Source organism: Rhinolophus ferrumequinum, chromosome 26, assembly GCF_004115265.2.
Source record: "Rhinolophus ferrumequinum isolate MPI-CBG mRhiFer1 chromosome 26, mRhiFer1_v1.p, whole genome shotgun sequence".
Taxonomy (NCBI): Eukaryota; Metazoa; Chordata; class Mammalia; order Chiroptera; family Rhinolophidae; genus Rhinolophus; species Rhinolophus ferrumequinum.
In genome coordinates this window covers 18782377-18808383 of record NC_046309.1, presented here as the reverse complement: position 1 = coordinate 18808383, position 26007 = coordinate 18782377, and the positions used below count along the sequence as shown (strand labels likewise).

The following is a 26007-nucleotide window of genomic DNA, read 5'->3' as shown; positions in this document are numbered from 1 at the left end:
GAAGGCTTTCTAGTGACTATTGTGACCCATGAGTCAAAGGACCCTAAGTCTTTTTTCTATAATGTAAGTACATCGTGACAAACTAAAAGACTGCACGCTGTCATCATTTCTAAATTTAAAAAGAAATTATTCGATTTCCTTTCAGGCTGTTTAGACAATGTATTTTTCCATTCCCTAATACTCCAACCTCATGATGATACTTAAAATTTTTCAGAAATCAATTTGCTCCTCACTTCTTATATCTGTGTCTCTCTTTCATCGAAAAGAGGAATTTAGGAAGCTGACAGTGACTAATCAACTTAATTGGCTGTAAAATTTCATTATGCTATAGTTTCTAAAGTTAGCCTTAATGCATTGCTATAAAGTGCTAAATATTGTCAAAGTCCGTATGTCAGCCATCCATTTAAAACACGAATGGTGATGTGTTTTTAGTGTATGGCTTCAAATTAATGACATGTCGCAAAGTGTTTGTGTGGTGGTAGATGAAGTCAGCCTCATAAATTTTACTGCAAGATTATTTTATGTTTTCATTAATAAAATCTAAAATTCTGACATTATCTGATATTCCTGGACCATAAAGTAAATTCCTATTGGTCCAGGTAATACCACGTGTACCTTAGTTAACATCTTTCACACGTCATGGTATATCTTCTTGGTTTTTTTTCCAACTTACTAAAAGGCAAATCTGCTCAAGTTTGTGAAGTTGCTGTATATGTAACAATGTGAGTTCCTAAGATGAGCCTGACATAAATTTTAAATTCTTTGACTGACACACAGTGTTGAGCTTCACTTTCTAAGAATGTCTCATTTCTTAGGATACAGTTTAGTGTTGTAAATTGAGATGTTAGTGGCTATTTTCCTTTTCTTGAAATTATGTATAAAATGCTTCTAATGTTAATGAAGTGAAGATCTGATAAACACCTGGTCAAATTCAGTGGGAGGGAAATAAGGAAGTTATATCAGTTCTTTTATTTCCCAGAAAGGAAACATCCAAGTTTTTTACTACAGCCTTAGCACGTAGTAGGAAAAAATCCCACACTCTAAATTTGTAGATTAAAAAGTATTTCTTTGTTTAGTTTCTCCTTGACTTTTTCTTAAGTACATAGCAACTGTTTTAAATACATCATTTTCTTGCAGTTTCTGTGGACAGGATGGTAAGAGGAAAGAGGAGAATTTGTGAGCTGCCATGAATAAATACGACATGCATATAGGATCAAATTTGAAAGTTATTCTGAATTCCACAAGATTTCCATATGCCTCACTACTGACACACCAGAGACGAGGCTGTCATGCTATACATCGTGCTTTGCCAAAGCCTCACATGTCAGTAGTGACAGGCATAGTGAGTGACTTTTAAATGGGTGACAACCTTGCCAAAAACTGCAGCACACACTAAAAAGTAATCACTATCAAGTTAGCAAACATAAGTCATCTTTCACTGAATTTAAACTGATTCGGTTTCAAGGATAAAATAGGGGAGGATGGGAAAGAAACAGAAGCGTGTTCAATCATACAGAAATATCTCCTGAGCACTAGGATAGGCAAATGAAATGTGTCCACCTCCCCAACTGCAGAGGGATGAACACATGGGCCCTGTGCTAAGGCAGAAAGACAAACCGACAGATGGAGGCAGCTGCCCACAGGAGTCCTAGCTGCCCAACTCAGCGGCCTTGGAAACTATCCGGAACCTCACTAAGCCTGGGCCTTCGACTGGCCAAGCTGCTCACGGAGACCTCTGTGATGGCGTCCCCCTCTCCGGCCTGATCTGCTGGTCCCACCCCACCTCTCTCTTATCCACTTCCGGGTCCTTGACTATAAAATGAGGTCTCCGAACCACAGAACTTCACTTAGATATCTGCTCTGTAACTTCCTTCACTCCTTCCTGAACGTCTCCTTGTCAGCCTCCAAGCTTCAGGTGAGATGTCAAGTTAGACGAGTAATGATACTGAATAATTTTGTTTTTTTTCAATTTAACAATGCAGAGCAGATCAAAGAGCAACTTAAATGCTGGGTTTAAAGACTGAATATTGTTCGGTTGGAAACAGAGAGACAAGAATGAATGGTATTTAAAATTATTTCTGAGAATCATGTGAAAAGTGAATCGAAGCAAACATAGCTTGAAGGTAGAGACACAAGTTGGGAGGCAGGGTGTGTAAAGGGCAGAAAGAGGTTGAAACAGTGGAAAAGAAAGAGAACAAGAGAAAATATATTTCAGATGTCAAATAGAGAGTATTTGGGCACCTGACTAAATCTGAGAGCAAGGGTTTAAGACTAGATAGGATATTAGCACCATGAACAGAATTTGGAAAATCAGGTGAATAAGAAGGTTCAGTTTATGACCGCTCCCCTACTGCATCAAGAGCTCAGCTAAAAATGACTTATTTTTAATATTCTGAAGTATTTATTGCATCCTCTACCATAGTACGCTTTATATAAATTTGTTGAATTGTTTAAAGAATAAAAGGTCCAAATGTTTAGAGTAATCAACAGTGATGTGGCTGATCATTTATTTATAACATTGCAATAATTTAAGCCACCTTGAGCAGTGCTGCCCTGACACCAATGAATTCCCGGAGCAGTCACAGTTCTAACGCCACGACAAGTGATTTTGTGTCCTTGGTCAAGCCATGATCTTTCAGGCATCTGTTTACCTCTCAGGAGAAATTAGGGGATTGAACGAGATGATCAATTAAGTTCCCTTCAGCTATAAAATTCTGGATTCTAGGACAGGTTGTCTTCATTCTTTCTCCTCTTTACAATCCCTAAGATCACTTGAAAAGTACATAAGGGTATAAGTGAACAAACACCAATAAGCTCAATTCTCCAAAAGAGTTTAGAATAGCCATTAACTGAGCTACCATTGACCTGGAAATTTTGCACTTAAAAAAAAAAAAGAAGAAGCTAAATATCAGCCTGGATTTGTCTTCTCGCACTCTTAGTCTGGTTAACTGTGTCACCACCTTTCAATTATTCTTAGACTTGAGCTATATATCGAATCTGATTCCTCACCAAGGGGGACAGTTTTCAGTTCTCTTTTTATTTTGATGCAATGGTGGTTAAAGAAAAAAAAATATGGAAAATTAGATCAGAATAATGAAAGGGCAGAGGGAGGACACAGATAATTAATGTGGGCAGGGCACTTCACAAATAGCATCTCTTTACTCCTAAATTATTGTTACTCCTTTTTTACAGATAAAATGACTACAGTAAGATTCAAAAAGTTGGGTGATTTACCTAAGGTCACACAGCTATGGCAGTAGATGGTAAAGTCAGGTGTGACTCAAAATCTTTGCCACTGTTACTACACTTCCTCCTCCTCTGTGAAACTTTAATTCTTCCAACTCAGGTTTAATTTTCACTTCTTCAAACTCCTGTAACTTTCAGCCACTAGTCACATGATTGACTTGTCTCCTAAATTAAATAGTAAATAGAGATTCTGTGTGTGTGTGTGTGTGTGTGTGTGTGTGTGTGTGTGAATGTTCAGAGTACTGGAGCACGAGTTAAAGAATATTATAAAGAAATACATATTTTTACAGAAATACTGACTAATAAATATTAACAAATACTAAAAAGTGACAATATTTATACCAAAATGTAGTAAAAGGGAAAAATACATTTCTATAACATTTTAAGCATTTTTCTCAACTACAAAATAATCACCTTGCTTGTGAATTTCTGCCATACGCCTAAGATAAAATTGGCATAAAATGACTGAACTTCATAAGCAAGATGATTGAATATTGTGGTGAAAGCCAAAGCTTATAAGGCTTATAAATTTATGTTTATAAAAATTAATAGAGTGTTTTCGCTTCGGAAGGTGAGTGTATATATGCGTGTATGTGTTCATAGTCTATAAGATTTCTCTGGGAAAATAACATCAAGTTGAAAAGAGAATTGCACACCTAAGTTCTGCTTTGTGGATTCTACAAGTAGGCTTTGTCAACAACATGTATAAATAGATGTACTGAACTAATGGAGTGATTTGAGCCTCAGCCTTATCTATTTACAAAGAGCAGAGAAAATGAGAAGATAGGGTCCTTTGCTCTGTATCTTCTGTAATTTGAATGCAGTCCCAAGAACTGGGCTCTTAGCTGCCTGAGGACATTTCAGGAGATACTTGTAAATCAACCACAGAAGAGCCCTACATGAGCCCACAATAACTTCTCTCCTTTGTGCCTGGCAGGAAACGGAAAATGCTTCAAGCAGGTGCCAGGTGTCCCCTTCAGGTGTCAAATTTTCCATGCAATGCCCTAGGGTTTTTATAACATTGAAAACCTTGGGTAAGAGGCAAATAAGATTAAGAGTGTACCTTTAGGCAAAACAACCAGTTTAAAAGGAAGACATTCCAAAGAGGAAGTTATTTCATACATCTATCCTTAAGTACCCAAAGAAAAGGTGCTTGTTAAATTCAAACAGTTGCATTTTTTCCATACCCATCTTAGATCATGTACCTTAGAGACAAATTTAAATTCAGAAAAGTGTATAAAACTGTTGATAAATAGTAAACTCAGTAGTTAATAGCAGTTTCTCTCTTTAAAGCATATTAAAGCTCCCCCATAAAAGAATTCAAAATTTCCTTTCATAATTCCCACTTCAGCAGGTAAAACTTCTAATGCCCCTTTCTCCCCCAAATATTTTATAGTTATTGCAATCCCTGTGACGTAGCTTAGGATTTGCCTTTAAATATATATATATATATATATTCTAATTACAAAAGTAACACAGATTCTTAGAAATGTGGGGGGGAAAGCATAAAGAAGAAAATAAAGAATCTCTATTCGCCCATCATGTTAACTGCCATTTGCATATCCATCTATTGCCTTACATCATTTCTCTCTTTATTTTTTAAAATTAAGGTGACTCTGTGTATACTTTTTAAAAATATGCTATAGTCACTTCTCCTGTGGTGAAAACTCCCCTACATTGTGGGAACATATGGTTTTTGTGCTTGCATTGTAGTTCATTTAATGGATTCAGGTTTTTGCATTTAATTATTCTCTGATACTCAGTGTGATATTTGGTGCAAGGTAGGAATCTAACATTATGTTTTACAAATTGTAAACCAATTCTCCCCGACTATTACCCCAGATCTCTCTGACGTCAGACAGATCAAGATTTGAGTCCCTATCTCTGAATCTCTTATTCTTTACTCATAAAATGGGAATTTACACCAATGTCACAGGGTTGTTGTGAGGATTAAGGGTAGGGTATCTGGCACATTATATAATGAATAAATGGACACCATTATTTGTCATGTGGGACTATAAAATACTTAACCTTCTATGATGTGCAATGGTTTTCCAATTGCACAAACAAAAGAAACAAAAATATAAACCATATATATATATATATATATATATATATATATATATATATATATCCATATATTCATTCAGTAAACATGATAAAGGCAATTTAATTTCAATGATTCGGAACAACCACCCTACAGCCAATCTGCCTGGGTTCAAATCTCAACACCACCATTTACTAGTTGTGGAACTTTGATTAAGTCCCTTAACCTCCCATGCCTCAGTTTCCTTATCTGTAAAATGGGGATAATAATAGTATCTGCCCATAGGGTTGTTGTCAATAATTGAGTTAAGATATATATAAGGCAGTTTGAAGAGTCTGTTGAAAATAGTAAGTACTGTATAAGAGGATGTTGTTATTCTTATTATCATCATTCATCAAGCTTGTATGATACATTAAGCGCTGTGCTGAATATAACGGTAAACTAGTACCTCGTCCCTGACACTGGGGCTAAGATCTAAAGGGTAAACAGGAGGGATTAGGTGAGAAAGGGAAGTGGGGAGATCACAAAATGCAGCGTGACAGTCGTGGCCAAGGCCCAGGGATAGAAGGGGCAGAAAAGAATAAGCAGCAGAAACAAGGCTTTGTGAAGCTGGAGTCAGGCGGGCGTGTGGCACAAGTGAGGCCTGAGAGGTGGGTGGGGTCAGATTATGGGATCCCACAGGCTACCTGGAGTCGATTTGTCTTCTTCCCACGAGCTGTGGGAAGCCATTGAAAGGTGAAATAATCAGCTTTCCAGTTCAAAAACAGCACTTCAGAAGAACAGACGGCAAGGAGGAGTAGGCTGGGTGGGAGGTTATTTCATAATCCGAACAAGGGTCCATGGTGGCATGGGCCAAGGTGATGCTGAAGATGGAGAAATGTAAATGCACTTGAGATACGTTAGGTGATAAAAGTGACAGCATTTAGGTAAAACTGAAGCCAAGGGTTGCCAAGAGTGATGTCTGGGCTGGGGGCGTATATATCTGGGCAGACCCTGCTGCTCAGTGTCTAGGCCAGGAATACACTGTCCCACTGGCTAACTGCATATTTGCCAAATGGGCCATTAACATCACGTTTTGCATCCTCTTAAGGGAAACACCACTAGCCTGCACCTCCTGGAAATTGTCTGCTCACTTGGCGCTATGGGAATGAATCCTGCCTCATGCGTGGCATTTGTATGTTCAGGTCAAGGTTCCATCACTAGGTCTATATTTTTGTGTTCCTTACAAACTCCCTAGGGTGGAAACGACAGCCCAGACACTGGGGAAAGAGATGGCACAGGAATTGTTTCCAAGACTGTGTTATCTCTGAACAACTGACTACAGTCATTCTATCTGCAAGTTACCCGTGGTATTCTCTCAGGCATTCTCCTTTGAACAAAACTCTGAACAGTAAATATCACAGTCGGCATAAAAAATACACACAGGAAATAAAACCTTTTCTCTTTCCAGTCTCTCGTTCCACCTACTACTCCCCTATGTTCTTGCACTTTTTGTTTTAAGATTTTTGTCAACAACAAAGTAATATTACTATAAAAACACATATTTATAGTAATAATAATAGAGTATAGACTCTAGAACTTGTCATTAATAAAATAAGAATGTTCATGCTAAAACAACCTCAAAAATCATCTTACCTGCTTTTTTAAAATTTCATAACATGACCTATTAGTGGTTCTTAAAAATCAATGTGGTGGGTAACAAATGCATATTTTTTAAAGAAAATAGAAATCAAGCACAGCACATACAGTAACAGGAAGTATTGTTTCTTGAAACTTTTTCAGTTGCAAGGCATGTGTATCCTGGGTTGCCATATACAATAAATTATTAAATTGGCGTGTACTCAAAACAAGTTTGACACCCACTGACGTAGTCCCATCTTCTTATTTTACAAATGATACAGGAACTCTGTGTGATTTTTCCAGGGCCAACAGCTCATGAGGACACAGAGCCAGGAACAAAACCCTAACCACCTAAATCCATGACTGTTCTCTTTATATCATGTTGCTTTTTCAGCCGCATTTCCTCTCCCTTTGTATTTAAGATCCACTGAGGATGAGTGAAACTTGCGGGAATCACTAAATGAGTTTGCCCATAATCAATGAAAAGCCTTGAAAGAATTCATTAAATGAATTATGGGATGAAATGAATAACTAGCAGGTGCGAGTTACGGTGAGGTTCTCATGCCAAATTAAACTGAGTGTCAGTGGAAACAAATAACATTCAAAGAACTCTGCTTTTTGGTTAAAAATGCCAAAAATAGGAAAGCGAAGGATTTTATAATAAAAATTTACATTTAGAAGAGTCAACCAGAGTATGTTAGCTGCATGTCCTTTAAATGAACATTTTAGGGCACCTGTGGTTAGTGCTGAACCATCCAGATGAAAAAGAAAAACAATTGTTGCCTCTGTGCAATGTGGTCAGGCCTCTGGGTGACTGACTGGGTCTTTCACTTTTCTTCCCAATTTTAGGGGTCACAGCACAGGCGGAGGTATAATGCCAGTGGATGATTAAAGCAGATCACAATCTGTCTGGGCAAGTTTCTGTGTCATCCTTCAAAGGGACAGGGACCAGACAAGATGACCTCTCTTGTTGCCTTCCAATTAATTGGATCAGCCTCTGCTTCTATCAGACATCGTCAGGGATGCAAGCCATCCACTTGTTCCAAGTCCTCACCAGGAACCAGTAAACACACAAGCTGCGGACTGTTTAATGAATTAGCAGGATGTATCTTTCAGGCATCATTTTTGATTTACGGCTTGTTTCTAAATATTATTTTCTCTCCCAATAATCTGCCTCCTCGGGTTGGATCTACCTCCTTTGCATCCCAACAGGACGAAATACGGATCCAAAATACGTCTTAGATTAGTATCGATGTTTGTTCAACCAACTGGAACCAAGTTTCTTTCTAAAGAACTGCGTGTCAATAAGATAATCCCAATTAGCCTGCATAAAGCCTCCATCCGTTTTGCTTTAATATTCTATGAAATGCCAGTCTAGGAAACTATTATGGGATATAATAAAGCTGGGAGAACTATTGTCACATAAACTAAAGCTATGCATTCTACTTTTATGTTTAAATAAATGTACATAAAAGGCAGAGTCGGTAGGGGTATTTTCGTTTTTGTTTCTCTCCGCATGGTCTAGTAGGATACTTTCCATAATAGAGGAAATAGAACATCTGAGACTAACTGCATTAGACAGTGTTGAAACAACAGATCCAAGATGAGGTAACTACTTATTTCAAACCCCTCATAAATCAGGAACCTGTGGCTGTATTTCATCACTTCCTAAATAATCAATAAAACATTTGTATTCACTAAGCAGAACACATACACACTGTTACCTAAGATCAAAAATTGTAGCTTTTGATTAGGAACATATATTACAATGGAAAGGGAGTAGATTTGTTTGACAAGTCTTTTTTTTTAATTTTTAAATCTAACTAATATAAACTGTGATGTCCTTCAACATTACATGTAAACTAAATTATAGCTCATGATTTAATGTGAGTTCTGTTGGCACCTAGAAAACTTTCCAAGACGAAAGTGGAATTGTGGCCCTGTAGAGACTAAATGAACCACCATAACTGTGTTCTGGCAACAAGCCCCAGGTTCACCATGAGAGATGAGGCATGACCCACTGGAATCTCTCATCTTTACCCCTGTACATTAATGCGAAATTTAAAAAAAAAAAGAAAATATTTTCATCTTTACACTTTCGATGCATGTAAATGCAAAAGAGAACTGAAAATATTTTCATCTGTAAACTTTCATCACATGCTTTGAATATCAAATTTTGTGAGAAAAATTATAAATAGGAATTTGATATATTTAGAACCAATGTGAAAAATCACAGCCTGAGATTCACTTTGAATTTATTTTTAACAAATCTGCTTTTTGGATTCTGTTCTCAGTGGTTTATTTTTACTCCCCAGATTATGTTACTAGCATCAAGGATGTGGATAGAAAACAGGGAGACATAATAAAGGAAACATTTAGACGTAATGGCTCAAGTGTACAAATATTCATAAACAGCCTCTTTTTAAAAGCTGATTGAACATTTATTGGGCTCTAGTATGAAGCAATTACCATGCTAGACAACTTGGAAATGTTCGTATATAATCATCGCAATAACTCTATGAGGCAAGTTCTATTATTCCCATTTTTTAGATAAGAAAACTGAGTCTCAGGTTAAATACGCATAACCTGCCCATTATCAAAGATGTAGCAAGCTGGAAAGCCAGACTCCAAACTATGTCTGTCTATTCAAACTGTCTTGCTTTTTTCATTACAACTCAGGCTTGAGCAATTAAAAATGTGCCCAGATACAGCACAATGGATCTAAGATTAAGATATAAACCTTTTATCACGTCTTTGGATCAACCATCTCATTTAACCACACTGTGTAAGCACCTGCTCAACATTTGGCCATTGACTTTCTTGTGTATTCAGCTTCTGAATGAATTGGCATTTTAAACATGTGAGTGCTCTATAGTCTTTCAATCAAACGCTTTTAGGGATGAGACAGACTCAGGTATGGGAGTCATCTAGTAAACCACCCCGTCTTTCAGACCCAAGCTTCTCACAAGAGCATTTATGCTGCTACTTTCTCATTGCCATTCACACCTTGATTCCTGCAGTTTGACTTCTAGCTCAAGCACACATCAAGGCTGTCTGGGCAGAGACCATTAGTTGTACCTCAATACTAATTCCCTGCTATATCCATAGTATTAGAACTCATGTGTGAAAGGATGAAAGAAGAGCTTCTCTTTGGTTCTTTGGAAGAAGGTGGATGAAAAGAAACTTCTTTGAAAATGGCAATGGTATCAGAATTCCTCAAGCAGGCCTGGTGTATTGAAAATGAAGAGCAAGAATACATTCACACTGTGAAAGGATCCAAAGGTGGTCTCGGGTCGGCAGTGAACCCCTATCCTAGCGTCCTTCCATCCTCAGATGTTGCTGTCTTGCATAAAGCAATAACAGTTAAAGGTGTGAGTGAAGCAACCATCATTGACGTTCTCACCAGGAGAAACAGTGCACAGCATCAACAGATCAAAGCAGCGTATCTCCAAGAAAAAGGAAAGCCCCAGGAAAAAGGAAAGTCCCTGGATGAAGTTCTGAAGAAAGCCCTTTCAGGTCACCTTGAGGAAGTTGTTTTGTCTCTATTAAAAACTCCAGCCCAATTAGATGCTGATGAACTCCGTGCTGCCAATGAAGGGCCTTGGAACTGATGAAGACACTCTGAATGAAATTTTGGCATCAAGAACTAACAGAGAAACCAGAGAAATTAACAGAGTCTATAGAGAAGAACCGAAGAGAGACCTGGCTAAAGACATCACCTCAGACACCTCTGGAGATTACCAGAAGGCTTTGCTTTCTCTTACTAAGGGAGACCGATCTAAGGATCTCGGCCTAAGTGAAGACTTGGTTGACTCACACGCCAGGGCATTATATGAAGCAGGAGAAAGCAGAAAAGGGACAGATGTTGATGTGCTCAGTCCCAGGCTTACCACCAGAAGCTATCCCCATCTTTGCAGTGTTTCAGAAGTATGCCAAGTACAGTAAGCATGACATGAACGAAGTTCTAGACCTGGAGATGAAAGGCGACATCAAGAAATGCTTCACGACAATTGTGAAGTGTGCCACAAACAAGCCAATGTTCTTTGCTGAGAAGCGTCATCAGGCCATGAAGGGTGCTAGAACATGTCATAAGACCTTGATCAGAATTATGGCTTCCCGTTCTGAAATCGACATGAATGATATCAAAGCATGCTATCAGAAGTTGTACGGTCTCTCTCTCTGCCAAGCTATCCTGGATGAAATCAAAGGAGATTATGAGAAAATCTTAGTGGCTCTCTGTGCAGGACAGCAAACATTCTTTTGATGATCTCAAGCTTTTTGATCAGAAGGCTGTTTTAATCATATCTTTTCATTACATATTATAGACTTAAATAGGAAAGTTTCTTCAGCAGGATTAGTCTAGCTAACTGCCTTCTGAACACTGTAGCCTATAAATCATTTTTTGTATCACAACTCTGTATAACAGAAATAAATTTTTTAAAAATATATTTACCCCAACTATAAAACCCCATAAACAGGTTGTTCTAGTAACATTACCTGAGAAAGATGTCTACGTAACAGAAAATAAAATGATTTTACTGGAAAAAAAAGCAAAAAAACTCATGATTTTTTAGCAGGGCACAGGCTTGACGAAAATAAAGACTTGATTTTCTAACCTCCTTTATGCCTAAATATAGCTGCCAATAGGATGTAACAAATATATAGATATGGTGGCAACTTTGGGTAACGTTTCTTAAAACACATGGGCATGTGCCCTTTGTTTCTGCCATTTTTCATCCTTTCCTCCATCCTCCATCTCACTGAAGCTCTACCTGCCATCTGGACCCAGGAGGAATTACAGACACATGCTACAGATGACAAAGTTGTAAACTAGAAGTATGGTAAAGCAGAGCCGCCGCTCCACTCCTAAACTGCCTCCTCGGGATTTTACCGGAAGAAAAACAGAGTTCTATCTGGTTGAAACAAGTGTTCTTTACCCTCTCTGTTACTTATAGCTGTACATAATCCTACATGATACACAACCATGATCTCTTTGTGAGGACGGTAACCCACTCATCACATTGTAACTTTTAATTGCACCAGTCTTTATGAGGTAGCATGTAACAGCAGGAAAAAAAAATAAAATCTGTAATAGAAATTCCTTTACTTACTAGCTCTTTTATCGATGGCAAATGTCTGAACCTCTCTTGCTCTCAGTATCTTCATCAGTGAAGGAGGGGAAAATGACCTCCTACCTCAAACTGTTGTGATCCACAGTCAATCAAATGAAAACTACAATTTCTTTTGTCCTCTTTTTACAGGATCCAAGTCGTTTTGAATTAGAGATTTGATGTCTTTAACTTTAAAATACCTTTCAGCCCCAGTACCTCTTTTCTAGTTTTCCCTGCTCACCAAATTAAGGAACAGCAAATAAATCAATTGTCATTTATAAAATAAACAAGGAAAAAAGAAACCCTTGGAAGGCACTCTCCTTTTTACTGTTTCTGAAATTATCTCTGTGTCCTATCTGACTGTAAAACAATGGTCCACAAGGGCAGGAACCATGTGTATTTTCATTCATCGTTTTATTTCCATGCACATGGTAACATCTCAGTAAATGTTAAAGGCCCACCTCCCAATCCTTCTACGACAGCCATTCCTGCAAAGGAGCCTTTCCTCTGTCATGTAATGAAAAGTTGAAAGTGGATTTAGGCCCTACCCCTACAGGCTACCTCTTGTGACAACCTCTTGTCCTCTATTTTCTAAGTACCATCTTATAGCCAATTAAGTTCCTTGATAAGAACATATTCTTATTCCACACACTTACAGCCTAATAATAAATAAAATGATAAATAAATAAAGTAGACTCAAGGGCGGCCAGATGGCTCAGTTGGTTAGAGCGCGAGCTCTCAACAACGGGGTTGCCGGTTCGGTTCCTACATGGGATGCTGGGCTGCGCTCCCTGAAACTGGGGATTGGAAGTGGCAACTGGACTTGGAGCTGAGCTGCGCCCTCCACAACTAGAATGAAAGACCAATGACTTGGAGCTGATGGGCCCTGGAGAGACACACTGTTCCCCAATATTCTCCAATTAAAAAAAAGACTGATAATATACATTAAAAAAGAAAGAAAGAAATATGCTGACTTCCCATATGCTGAAAAATAAAATAAAATGACTCAAAAGCTCTTTAAAGTTATTATAATTACCATGTATGGACTTTTGTTAGTCAATTGGATGCATTGGTCTAATTTAGAAGAACAGATTAATCTGCCATGTTTTAGAACTGTGTGACTGTTTTTCACTTTTTTTTTTTTCTCACAGTATTAGTTCTTTCTTCTTCCATAGTTAGATTATATCTAGCCAAGATTTGAGGGAGACTAAGTTAGTCTCCTGTGCCTCTGGCTTCTGCAGTTCTAGATCATTTTTTCTCCTCTAAAGAGCCGTCCTCCTTTCTCATCATCCCTGCCTAAGAAGTGCCTGATATCAGTGAGATAGACTCTTTCACAAAAAGATATTAATAACTGATAATGTTCAAGGTGTTACCACCCTGAGTGTATTTTGTTAACACACCTTCACTTCTGGAATGTATGTCATCAGCACGTTACATGTAGGAAAGAATCATTGAATTTAGATGGCCGTTCATTTCAATTATCCCAATAATAATCCTCTTCTCAGATTTCCCAGAGTCAACAAAAAAGGGTTGGGGGGAGGGAGTACCGTGTTTCCCCCAAAATAAGACCTAACCAGAAAATAAGCCCTAGCATGATTTTTCAGGATGACATCCCCTGAACATAAGCCCTAATGCATCTTTTGGAGCAAACCTTAATATAAAATCCAGTCTTATTTTGGGGGAAACACGGTAATAACTCCAGCCAAATTCTACAGTATTTTTATTTGATACCAGGCACTTGAAATTAAATATGTAAAAATATTTAACTTTTTAAAGAGTCCCTAGGTATTCTATTATTAAAAACATTCTATCTTCCTTCAAAAGTGAAAATTCACTATTAAATAATAAATACAGAATAAAAATATTATCAAATCAATTGCTTTCTTTTAATCCCAATCTAATTAAAAGAAATGACCCTTCAAGACCTTTTATTCCTGTTATATTTACAAAATTATAAATAAAGGGAATTTTCTATTCTCTTTGATCAATTTTGCAAGTGGTATTTCATCTCATCTTCTTTATTAATTAATTTGCTATTTTTTACATTTTTGCTCTTTTCAAACTTAATCATAATTATCCCTAGCTTTTACTTGCTGCAGCATATACTTCTGTGCTCTAATAATTTGTGGATCCTTAGTTCTATTTTTGGATATTTGATCTCTTCTCTTCTACATACTTGTAAATCATCTGACCCCAATTACACAATTTCTTCAACTAAGGTAAATCCTACTGAAATATAATTTTTAGTAGTTTCACTAATTTTCAGAAAAATTCCTAAACCTATCATTTCTTGATCAATTTTATTCTCTTAAATAAAAGACGTCAGCTGAGGTCTGGCCTGGTGGCTCAAGCGGTTAGAGCCCCATGCTCCTAACTCCAAAGGCTGCCAGTTCGATTCCCACATGGGCCAGTGGGCTCTCAACCACAAGGTTGCCAGTTCAATACCTCGAGTCCCGCAAGGGATGGTGGGCTATGCCCCCTGCAACTAGAAACGGCAACTGGACCTGGAGCTGAGCTGCGCCCTCCACAACTAAGACTGAAAGGACAACAACTTTACTTGGAGAAAAGGCCTGGAAGTACACACTGTTCCCCAGTAAAGTCCTGTTCCCCTTCCCCAATAAAATCTTAAAAAAAAAGAAAAAGATGTCTGCTGAAAATCACATACAAATGGCTAAAATAAGGGGAAAATCTCCACCTCATTCTTTGTATTTGAAAGTTTCAAGTTAGAAAATACTCTTGCTCTATTAAATCCAACTTAGACAACAAAAGTCATCTGAAATATCTTTAGTTATTCCATCTTCCAAAAATTTCCTTCATATATCCTTTATAGTTAATTTATTCCTTGTTCCCAAATTGTACAGGCATACCTCGCTTCATCACTTTGCTCTATTGCACTTTGCAGATACTGTGTTTTTTAGAAAATGGAAGATTGGTGGCAACCCTGCACTGAGCAAGTCTACTGGTCCCATTTTTCCAAAAGCATTTGCTCACTTCGTGTCTCTGTGTCACGTTTTGGCAATTCTCTCAACATTTCATACTCTTTCATTATTGTTATACTTTTTCTAATGATCTGTAATCTTTGATGTTACTATCATAATTGTTTTGGGGCACCAAAAACCATGCCCATGTCAGACTGCAAACCTAACTGATAAATGTTGTATGTGTTCTGACTTCTCCAACTGGCCATTGCCCTGTCTTGCTCCCTCTCCTCGGGCATCCCTATTCCCTGAGACACAGAAATGTTGAAATTAAGCCAATTAACAACCCCAGCCTGGTCTCCAAGTGTTTAAGTGAAAGAGTCTCACATTCTCACTTCACATAAAAAAACTAGAAATAATTAAGCTTAGTGAATAGGGCATGTCAAAAGCCCAGGTAGGCCAAAAGCTAGGCCTCCGGTGCCAAACATTTAGCCAAGTTCTGAATGCAAAGAAAAAGTTCTTGAATGAAATTAAAAGTTCTTCTCCAGTGAACACACAAATGATAAGAAAGCAAAACAGTCTTATTGGTGATGTGGAGAAAGTTTAGTGGTCTGGCTAGAAGATCAAACAGGCCATAACATTCTCTTAAGCCAAAGCCAAATTCAGAGCAAGGCTCTAATCCTTTCAATTCTATGAAGTTTGGGGTGGGGGGCGGGGGTATTGAGAAAGCTGCAGAAGAAAAGTTTGAAGCTAGCAAAGGTTGGTTCATGAAGTTTAAGGAAATAAGCTGTCTCTATAATATAAAAGTACAAGGTGAAGCAGCAAGTGCTGATGGAGAAGCTGCAGCAAGTTATCCAGAAGCTCCAGCTAAGATAATTCATGAAGGTGGCCACACTAGACAACAGATTTTCAATGTAGAAGAAACAACCTTCTATTGGAAGAAGATGCCATCTAAGACTTTCATAACTAGAGAGAAGTCAATGCCCGGCTTCAAAGCTTCAAAGGACAGGCTGACTCTCCTGTTAGGGGCTAATGTATCTGGTAACTTTAAAATGAAGCCAATGATCATTTCCCTCCCTGAAAATCCTGGGGCCCTTAGGAATTATGCTAAATCTACTCTGCCTATGCTCCGTAAATGGAAATACAAAACCTGGATGCCAGCACCTCTGTTTAAACATGGTTTACTGAGCATTTTACGCCCACTGTTGAGACAACTGTTCAGAAAACAAGATTCCTTTCAAAGTAGTACTGCTCCTTGACAATGCACCTGGTCATCCAAGAGCATCTCTGATGGAGATGTACAACGAGATCAATGCTGTTTTCATGCCTGCTAACACAATATCCATTCCGTAGCCCATGTGTCAAGGAGTAATTTCAGTTTTCACATCTTATTATGTAAGAAATTCATTTTGTAAGGCTATCACTGCCATAGATAGTGATTCCTCTGATGGATCTGAGGAAAGCAAATTAAAAACTTTCTGGAAAGGATTCACCATTCTAGATGCCATTGAGAACATTCATGAGAAGAGGTCAAAATATCAACATTAACGTGATTTTGGAAGAAATTGATTCCAACTCTCCTGGATAATCTTGAGGGGTTCAAGACTTCCGTGGAGGAAGTAACGGCAGATGTGGTGGAAACGGCAAGAGAACTAGAATTAGAAGTGGAGCCTGACGATGTGGCTGAATTGTTGCAATCTCATGATAAAACTTTAAAAGATGAGGAGTGGCTTCTCATGGATGAGCAAAAAAAAGTAGTTTCTTGAGATGAAGCCTATTCCTGGTGAAGATGTTGTGAATATTGTTAAAACGACAAAGGATTTAGAATATTACATGAACTTAGTTGATAAAGCAGTGGCCGGGTTTGAGAGGATTGACTCCAATTTTAAAAGAAATTCTACTGTGGGTAAAATGTTATCAAACACCATCGTATGCTACAGAGAAATTGCCTATGAAAGGAAAAGTCCATCGCTACAGCACACTTCATTGTTGTCTTATTTTAAGAAATTGCCACAGTCACCCCAACCTTCAGCAACCACCACCCTGATCAGTCAGCAGCCATTAGCATCGAAGAAAGACCTTCCACCAGCAAATAAGTCATGAATGGCTGAAGGCTCAGATGATTGTTAGCATTTTTTGGCAATAAACTATTTCTTAATTAAGGTAGGTAATTGGTTTTTCAGACATAAAGTTATTGCACACTGAACAGACTACAGTAGAGTGTAAACGTCACTTTGACATACACTGAGAAACCAAAAAATTCATGACTCGCTTTATTGCGATAACTCACTTTATTGTGGTGGTTTGTTTGGAACTAAACCCATCTTATCTCTGCGTTATGCCTATGCATGCTTTTTTAACAATTCTACTTATAATGATCTTCCTGAATACCCCCCCCCCTATTTCAGAGCCACTCACATATCCCTTTTGCCCTAGAATATGGGGGAAATTGATTTTCCCCCACTTCTTGCAATAATAAAATATAATTACACTAAAGGACATGAAGAATGAATTATATTTTACCCTTTAAATGGGCTTTATCATAACAACACAGTTAAACATAAAATTAGTAGCAGACCAAGAAAAATTTAGACTAATTAGGCCTTGACTCTATGAGATGAGTTCACAGAATATGCCTGTGAGACAGCAATCAGGTCGATTGAGTCGATTTAAAACAAACAAACAAAAAAATCAACTCAGAAACAGGAAAAAAAAAAAACCTCAATAGTTTTGCTTTGCAGCTGATGTAAAGCAGCCTTAATGAAATATAAGCCATTTTTTTTGCAGAGAAATAGATTTCATACTGTCCAGAGCAGATTTGAAATCTTGTAACATATGGCATTCTAAATTTGAAACAGGCTTTTCTGAACTACCTACATGGTCAAGGAAGAGAACTAGAAACGACATCAAACATGGTAGGGAGATAGGAAAACAAGGTATGTTGTTTCCAGTATATACTTAGTTTTTCTACAATATGATTTATGACATACAGTAAGATAATCACTATAAACATTTTATATACATTACAATTATCTTGTGTTTCCTGGTTGCCAGAAGCCATACTGAAAGATAAGATAGCCTAATAATGTTCAAAAGACTAACAACAACAAAAAGGAAATGGCAATGAAACACAACAGAGTAATTACTATTCAGTGGGGAGACCAACGGAAGCATTTTTTTCTCTAGCTGTAATCAGTTTATAATTATGGCCCTGCCAACAAGGCGATACATAAAGGAACAGCAAAAAACTCCTAGTCAACTTCAATGTCATAAATTTATGGTATCTTCAGGCTCTGTATCTTCACCACCCTGACAGACGATGGGGACTACAGTTCTTAGGCGGCTGGTCGTTTCATCAAAAGCAGCATCCAGACCAGATGTACAGGTGTACAGGTTAATGTTCCACAACAGCTAATTTTTTTTTAATGTGAAAACCTCATAAAGCATGACAAATAACAGGTTTAAAATATAAATAACTAAAACAAAAATATCAGAAAAAAGTACCTTCTTGTTTGTGACCGATAAGCCTACAGAAGGAGGAAAAATGTTCTCTCAAAAATATGTGGATATTATCTGATATCATGACTTGCAAAAATTATTTAATTTTAGTAAAATAGAAAGTGTGAGTTATCTTCTGCTACTTCAGCCATTTACGTTTCCTATAGTGACTTTCTAGAGAAGGTTTGTTATACAGTTTATGTCATACAGATTCAGAGAGTAATCTATCTGGAAAAGGAGGAAGATGAAGACTCTCTTTTAATTTGTTCAAAGAGTTGAATCACTAACGAAATTTTTCAACTGGCAGTTTGGAGTATGAAATTCACTATTTTATTTATTTAATTCCCAAACTAGTCTGTGTAAGAGCATATTCTTAAAGATATTGTTAATGATATTCTACCTTTTGAAAAAACAAACAAAAATGCACATTACTGGCATAATCAAAGTGTGTATTGAATTTATTCTCATTTAATAATATGGAGATACTCTACTTTCTAAAAAGAAATCTACTTTTAAGTAGCTCCATAGATGGCAATTGATAATATACTTATTCATACCAACATTTTTAATTAAGTGTTCAATATGTGGCTTGGCGTGAGTACTTTTTCAAGTAGTTATATTAGCCAACGCATTCAAACATTGCATCCACATTTTATTTAAAATATTGCTTCTTTTTTCATTAAAGATGATGGTTATAAGTCCTAGAAGTGAATCAGCTATGTTTTCAGATGGTTGTGCCAAGGAAATCAGAGGGTAAACAGAAATTTGCCAAGTCAGAAGCCACCTCTGGAGCTAGGGCTGCACTAATGGTTGCAGGAACATATGGTAAGGACAGTCCAGAGTCCCAGGAGGTGAAGGTGAGCGGGGAAAGCACCAGTGATGCCCCAGAAAGTATAGATGCAGGCAGGATAACAGGGACCACTGGTGACTTGGTAGGTGAGAGTCTGGGTCTCTGAGAAGAATGGCTTGACATGAACGTCAAGGGGGTGCCAACTGCTTTGCTGGAGTACAAAGTGTGAGTCAGAGGCCTTTCCTGCCGGGACTGAGTAGGAAATTTGAGATCCTCATTAACTCTTTGAGACTACTCGGGTGCCGTTTGATGAATGACAATGCCAGTTTTCCAAATGGAGCCCAAGCATCTGCTGGAAGGAACATATGCCCTGAAGTTACCCACTTATTAAAGTAGAGGGTTACCCCCAGCCAAAGAATGTGTCTGCATAGGAATGACGTGTACATGTACATCACGTACACGCAGCTATTAAAGACAGAGACAGAGACTGGGAGAGATCTATTCAGGCACAGCCCAGAGTTCTTAAAAATATTCCATTACTTACTTTAAGAAAAAGAATCTGAGATGTCACATTTAGATAATCGAGTGTCTAAACTTGCTACCAGGTTTCTTTGTCTACATTCACTTTGACTTGCATTCATATCACAGACCTTCTTTTAGAGTTATTACATTTCTACCTCCTGCCATAGATTCATATTTTAATATTTATTTTAATTAATATTTAATAGTTACTTAATATTTAATATTCATAGTGTCTTTATTGTTTCATATGAGATAGCTTCCCCAGACTACTTCTTAAAAGTCCTGCTGTAACTAGGGAGGCTGCCAGCTCGGGTTGATGACTCACATCGAGTTCTGCAGACTTTCAATTTAAGTACAGGATCGAGGAAGGAGGTATTCTCTTCTCTCCTTGTTTAGCAGCTCTGAAAGAGAAACTGACTTGTCAAGTCCCCTGTCAGTTCACAGAACTGACATGATCTGACATGTCAGAGCATAGCCTTGACATGATCTTTCAAAGTATTCCGCTCATAATTATTGCATGTTGCCATCAGGTGAAAAATAGCCTCTCGGGCACAGCTTGCGGGTAAAAGAACCATTGGGGTGGTTAACTGAATTCCATTTTTTAAAAATGCAACTCCAAAACAGATAAACATCAATTTTAATCAGGCTATTAATCGCTATGCTGAAACTGAACATGTAATTACAGGGAAACGGGTTTTGTGGAAAGATGACGAGATGGAGACAGAGATACTGAACATCACGCCCAAGTCCCGTATTCCCCCTCCACATGGGTACAGACTCACTGAGGCTGTTTGCTTCTGAAACCAGGAGTGCCTGGCATTTGTGAATATCCTTTTCAGGAAGCTCATAGATTATAAGTGAAACCTTTCCATAGTGGTGATTTAAAAGACTGTGGTACATGCAAAATGTTGCTATTATCTGCAGTCTCTGGAAGTATGGTTCTCTGGGTCGGGGGGGCACATTGTGCCCCTCAGGAGCAAGGAACTGGGAGAATCCAGGAGCGGGAACTCAGGTTGCTTGGGTCCTGGGTAGCCTCTCTCTGTCTGATCAGTGTCTGTTGTCTTGATGGGAACTTAAAAGAATGTCACAGTGAAGGGTGGTGCTCTCTTCTAAGCAATATCCATTTCCCCTGAAAACCCAGAGTAATCAAAACGATATTTAAACCCGTTTTGCAACATGTGGTCCCTGAACCAGAAATAGTAGCAGCACCTGTCAGGGAACTTGGTAGAAAAGTAAATCTTCAGGTCCGACCCCAGTTCTACTGAATCAGAAACTCTGGGCTGGGCCCTGGCAATCTGTTTTAACAAAGTGATTGTGAGTCACTGTAAAATTAGAGCCATTGGTTTCAACTGTAAGCAATTAGGTGTAGTTATTCTATGTTACTCTAAGCTTTAGTCACTAATTAATCTGAACCTGGTCGTGTCCCCTGGCTTGACTCTCACAGCTCTTACATTTTAAGTAGTTTCAACCTAAAACACAACCACAGAGCTGGGAGATAAAGCCAATTTTCTGATTTTTTTTTTTTTTTAAAAAGGCCTCTATGTAAGTTAACAGGTCAATTTTCCATCCTAGTCACAAATAGTATATTCACACTGTCTATCCTGTTTCAGTGACTGAGGGAAACTAAAGAGTATTTGTCAACTCTCAACGTAATATCCAGCCACAGTCTGTGCCCACTTTTCTTTGGCCCCTTCTGCACTGCCCCTAAGCTCTAGAAGATACAAGCTCTCTCCTCATTCCTCATTCTTTCTCTCATCTTATTCCCTATTGAGGTCCGCTCTAGGATTTACATCATAGTCTTCCCTGCAATATAATTCGAATTGCAGTACTCTCTTTCATGTTCATACTAATCCTCTTGTACCTTCTTTTCCCTCCTAGAAACAGAAGAAAGTTGGAAGGAACATGTTGTACACGATCATATAACCCACGTGATCTGTTTTCACGACAGTTTTCCTATCAGCTTGTTTTCACCTCTTTACTTGATGATTTGTTTTCTCTACCTGGGATAAAAAGTGTCCTCCTCTATTTCTACTTCATTTCTGATCAATACGTGAAAAATTAAAGTAACACTTTCCTTGGTAACAGCTACCCTCCCACTGCCCTTTTACAATCTTTTGCCTGGTTTGGTCTGTTCAAATAAGAGATGGTTATGATAAAGTGGAAAGGTCACGGCAGGACCAAAGATTTGTATTCAGGGAATAATTTTAGCACTTAAAGACTTATCAGCACATACCACTTAAAACTCTGAGCTATAGTCTCCTGATCTGGAAAACGAGATTAACAATTACCCTTGACCTGCATGCTCTATACAACTCTTGAGAAGATCAGATTTAAAAATGTATGTGATGTCATGGTGAACACTGCAAAGAGCTGTATTAACCTAAATGACTACTATCCGTGAGAGAGCTCACAAGACGCAAAGTGAAAGCAAATAGAACGAGGACTTGAAAGCTCTTCCAAGTCTCCTTACAGTAACAGTGGCCTTTTAATCTATAGAGTCAGAATGCCACAAACCATTTAGGCAGGTTGATCCAATTGACTAGCTAGTAAATGTTTCCAATAAAAAGCAAATGGTAATTGTTCTGTTTTGCTGAAAAGGTTCTAAGTAGAGAAAGTTAGAAAATATTGCCTAAGATATTTCCATAGTTGGAGGAAAGGCAGTCAACCTACTGAAGACCACACAACATACAAGAACCATGGAAAGGGACTTGGGGTCATGATCCCACATGAAAATGTTTGCTAATATAAAACGGGCTTTGTGGTTAATCAATAATGCATTAATACGTGATCGGGGTGGAGTCACACCCATAGAAGTTACTTTGGATCATTAACAATAGTACAGAGTTCCATCAATTTAAATGGCCCTTGAAAATAAAGCATAATATTTACTTCCCCAGTCTTTCTTTAAGTCTTAGGGGGAAAAAAATCGATTTGGAACTCGGAAATCACCAAAACAAAGAGGCTAAAATAAGACAGAATGTCTTAGCTCTCTTTATTACTGAAACTGCATAAGAAAGAAAGAAAAAAAACAGCCCTTGGCACCAGCAGTGTTAATTATCTACATTATTTTTCCTTGTATATAATCTTGGGGAAAAAAAATCAGCCTGTTAACCTTGTAGAGTACATTCTCATAGACATTTTGCTCAGCATGAGTGTGGGGACAGAGCCAAGAGTGCAGTTTCCAGGCTCTCGGCCTGACGTGGAAAGGTGCTGGCTCAGGTAGTAAATGGCCATCAACTGTGATTGGATGGCCATCGCTGTGGCTAGTTGGCCGTCAGCTGTAACCAGTGAGCCATTGGCCACTAATATAACTGTCGTGGCTACACTAACAGCAAATGGGGGCTAGCAAGAAGATGGTGGCTGAGTTAGCAAGTGGCGGAGTGTGGATTGCGGATTGCAGAGAGGAGGATTGCAGCTAGCAAGTGAGGTTGGTTGGCAGAGAGAAGTGGACGGCAGGTTGTGGATCAAGTGGCTTCTGCTTCCTGTGTCTCCAACCCAGCCACCAGCGAGACTATAGTGGTGTGACTCCCCTACCTATGGCTCCGTGGGTGTTCCTTTTTGGCCTCACCATATCCTGCGTTCTTATGTGGGGAGCGGGACCAGAGACCCCATAGGCTGCCCCGCATGACAAAAGCATAAGGCTTTTTTTTTTTTTTTTAAAGAAACGAAACATCAGTGCTTGCCCTAAAAAACACCCTAAAATAGTGCTTCTCAATGTATGGTCCACAAACTACCTGCAACGGAACTAACTAGGATACTTGTTTCATACTCTCATTTATTTTCCCAAAAATTTCATAGAATTGGCTATTTTGAATGAGGTACATAAAAAATAAAATGTGTCAACATAAGACTGGGGATTTATTAATGGAACAATCTACCTTTTAAAATAAAATATCCTCTTAGAACACACTTAGAAATTACTAAATAAAATGGGGTCCTTCAAAAGATCGGTTTGCATGATCAGCTAAATTCTTTTCATAATTGGTAAATTGGCTTCTATAATCACAAACCCCTCTTTCTGGATCCCCAGTAGGAGAGAATTTGTGAATAATAGCCACTTTCCTTAATAATATTCACCCCGCATTGGAGCGATTATAAAGCAGCATAAAATTAACACCATATCCTCCTCAGAAAAAGTTTGGGAGCCTTTAGACATTACCCAATTGTCCAAATGAATAGAGATGAAATAAACAAAGGTTCAAAATCATCCACAAGTTCACACAGTGAGAGAGAAGATTAAGGTTATTGAATATATGTGCTGTAGATGGTGAAGTTGGAACAATAAAGTAAGACAAATAACCCCCAAATTTCTGGAAAGGCAGTTTCCCTCATTAAAGTCACCCCAAACTGAAAATATTAACATAGTCTACAAATAACAATTTAAAATAAAATAGTCAATGTACTAACATTAAACTGATAACATTATCTTTAAAAGAATTTAAGTTTGCAAGTTTTCCAACATGAATGAGTTAAGAATTTAAAGACCAAAATTTATACAAAACTGAATTCTAATCAGATAACTGATTTCAGGGGCTAATAAATACATTTTAGGGAGAATGTATCTTTGTTATACGCTCCTGTAAATGAAAAAAGAAAGAACACGAATGGATCGATGTGGGAAAGGCACATGCCCATTTTAAGCTATTTTTCATCATTATTCATAGGACTGTGTCCACATACCAAATTTCATGGAATTATCCTAAAAAAGTATGGGTCCAGTATAAACTTATCAGCAATCATCTTACTTCCCAGAATAAAAATAAAATTTTAAAGTTATATTGATATCTACCATGTTTCCCCAGAAATAAGACCTAGCCAGACAACCAGCTCTAATGTGTCTTTTGGAGCAAAAATTAATACAAGACCCGGTGTGATATGATATGATATGATATGATATGATACCTGGTCTTATAGTAAAATAAGACCGGGTATTACATTAAGTTTTGCTCCAAAAGACGCATTAGAGGTGATTGTTCGGCTAGGTCTTCTTTTCAAGGAAATAGGGTAATTAGTACAACTTGAGATTTGGTAATAATTTACCCATATTTTCAAAATGTGATATTTACCAAAGAAGGAAACACCAAATTCCTTTAAGTTAAAAATAAACTATATATCAGATGCCACCTCATTTGAAATTCACAGCACACCCATTTCTCCATTTGGGGTCTCAGGGGGCACTAGCTTGTTGATTTCTGAGAATGCATGGCATAAAATCCGATGGCTAACATTGTCCTTTAAAGTGCTCTTCAGAAAGAATAACTCTCTTTTCATGGGCATTATATTCATTGCCAGCAAATAAATGCTCAATTCATCATTCCAAGAAACATTTTTGGAGGACCATTGGGGTATGGCTCAGTTCTGCATTCAGGCCAGCCCTGAGCTCGCCGTCTTACCTCTCTTCAAGACACACCTTGAGGAAAGGAAATGCTCTCTTCTCTCCCTTGAGTGGGATAGTTAAATTGGACATTTTAAATTTTCAATATGCTTACTGGACAAAAAAAAAGTTCAACTTGAATTCTAGACTATAGAAATGGTCATTAAATCTCAAAGTTTCCTACCCTCACCCTATGAGTTATTAACAGAATGCAATTAAAAAATATTTGAGATATTCATGGTTTATAATTATCCTAGCCTTTTTTTTTTGTCAGTTTTAAGGTTAGAATTTAATCAGAGTTGCCACACTAAACCTCTTAATTTTTATAAATACTTCTGTGTTGTGATTAGCATTAGCAAAGATGGCTTAAATTGAATGGCCTAAGAACGTCATTTGTGATTTGTCATTTATTATTTGCATAGTTTTACATTTAATCCGGAGTGAATAGTACAATGGCACATATTCATAATTTTTATTATTTATTTTAAATATCAATCCTAAACAACATTCCCAACTGAATATGATTTTTCAAAAAATCACATTTTAGATTCCTTTAAATACCAAGCCATGCTCTATGGTCCATAAATAAATTAGGTCTGCAGTCAGCAGTGTGCAAATTTATCAAAAACTCACAAGTAACACAATGGAAGGACTGTTCCAATCTGAAGTCTGCTGACAACTCTTGGAAGCTAAAACCATTCAGCCTACCAACGGTGGATTTATTCATGATTGTTGACCTTAAGAGATTTAGGGGAAAAGTACTGAAAATTAAAATTCTAATCATTGGATTGAAAACTACTTCTAGAACATGAAGCATTATTCCAAAATCCATAGCTAGCAGTAAGTGTGTAAACCAACAAAGGAACTCAAAATTGGCTGGC

General features: G+C 37.8%; 1 protein-coding gene and 1 pseudogene across 4 annotated transcripts in view; one reads left to right on the top strand and one right to left on the bottom strand.

Annotated features, from left to right (window-relative positions):
* Positions 1 to 26007, bottom strand: part of GRM8 (glutamate metabotropic receptor 8) — a 682520-nt gene that overhangs the window by 254608 nt on the left and 401905 nt on the right. The gene's annotated exons all lie outside the window — the stretch shown is intronic.
* Positions 10108 to 11177, top strand: LOC117017961 (annexin A1-like; annotated as a pseudogene).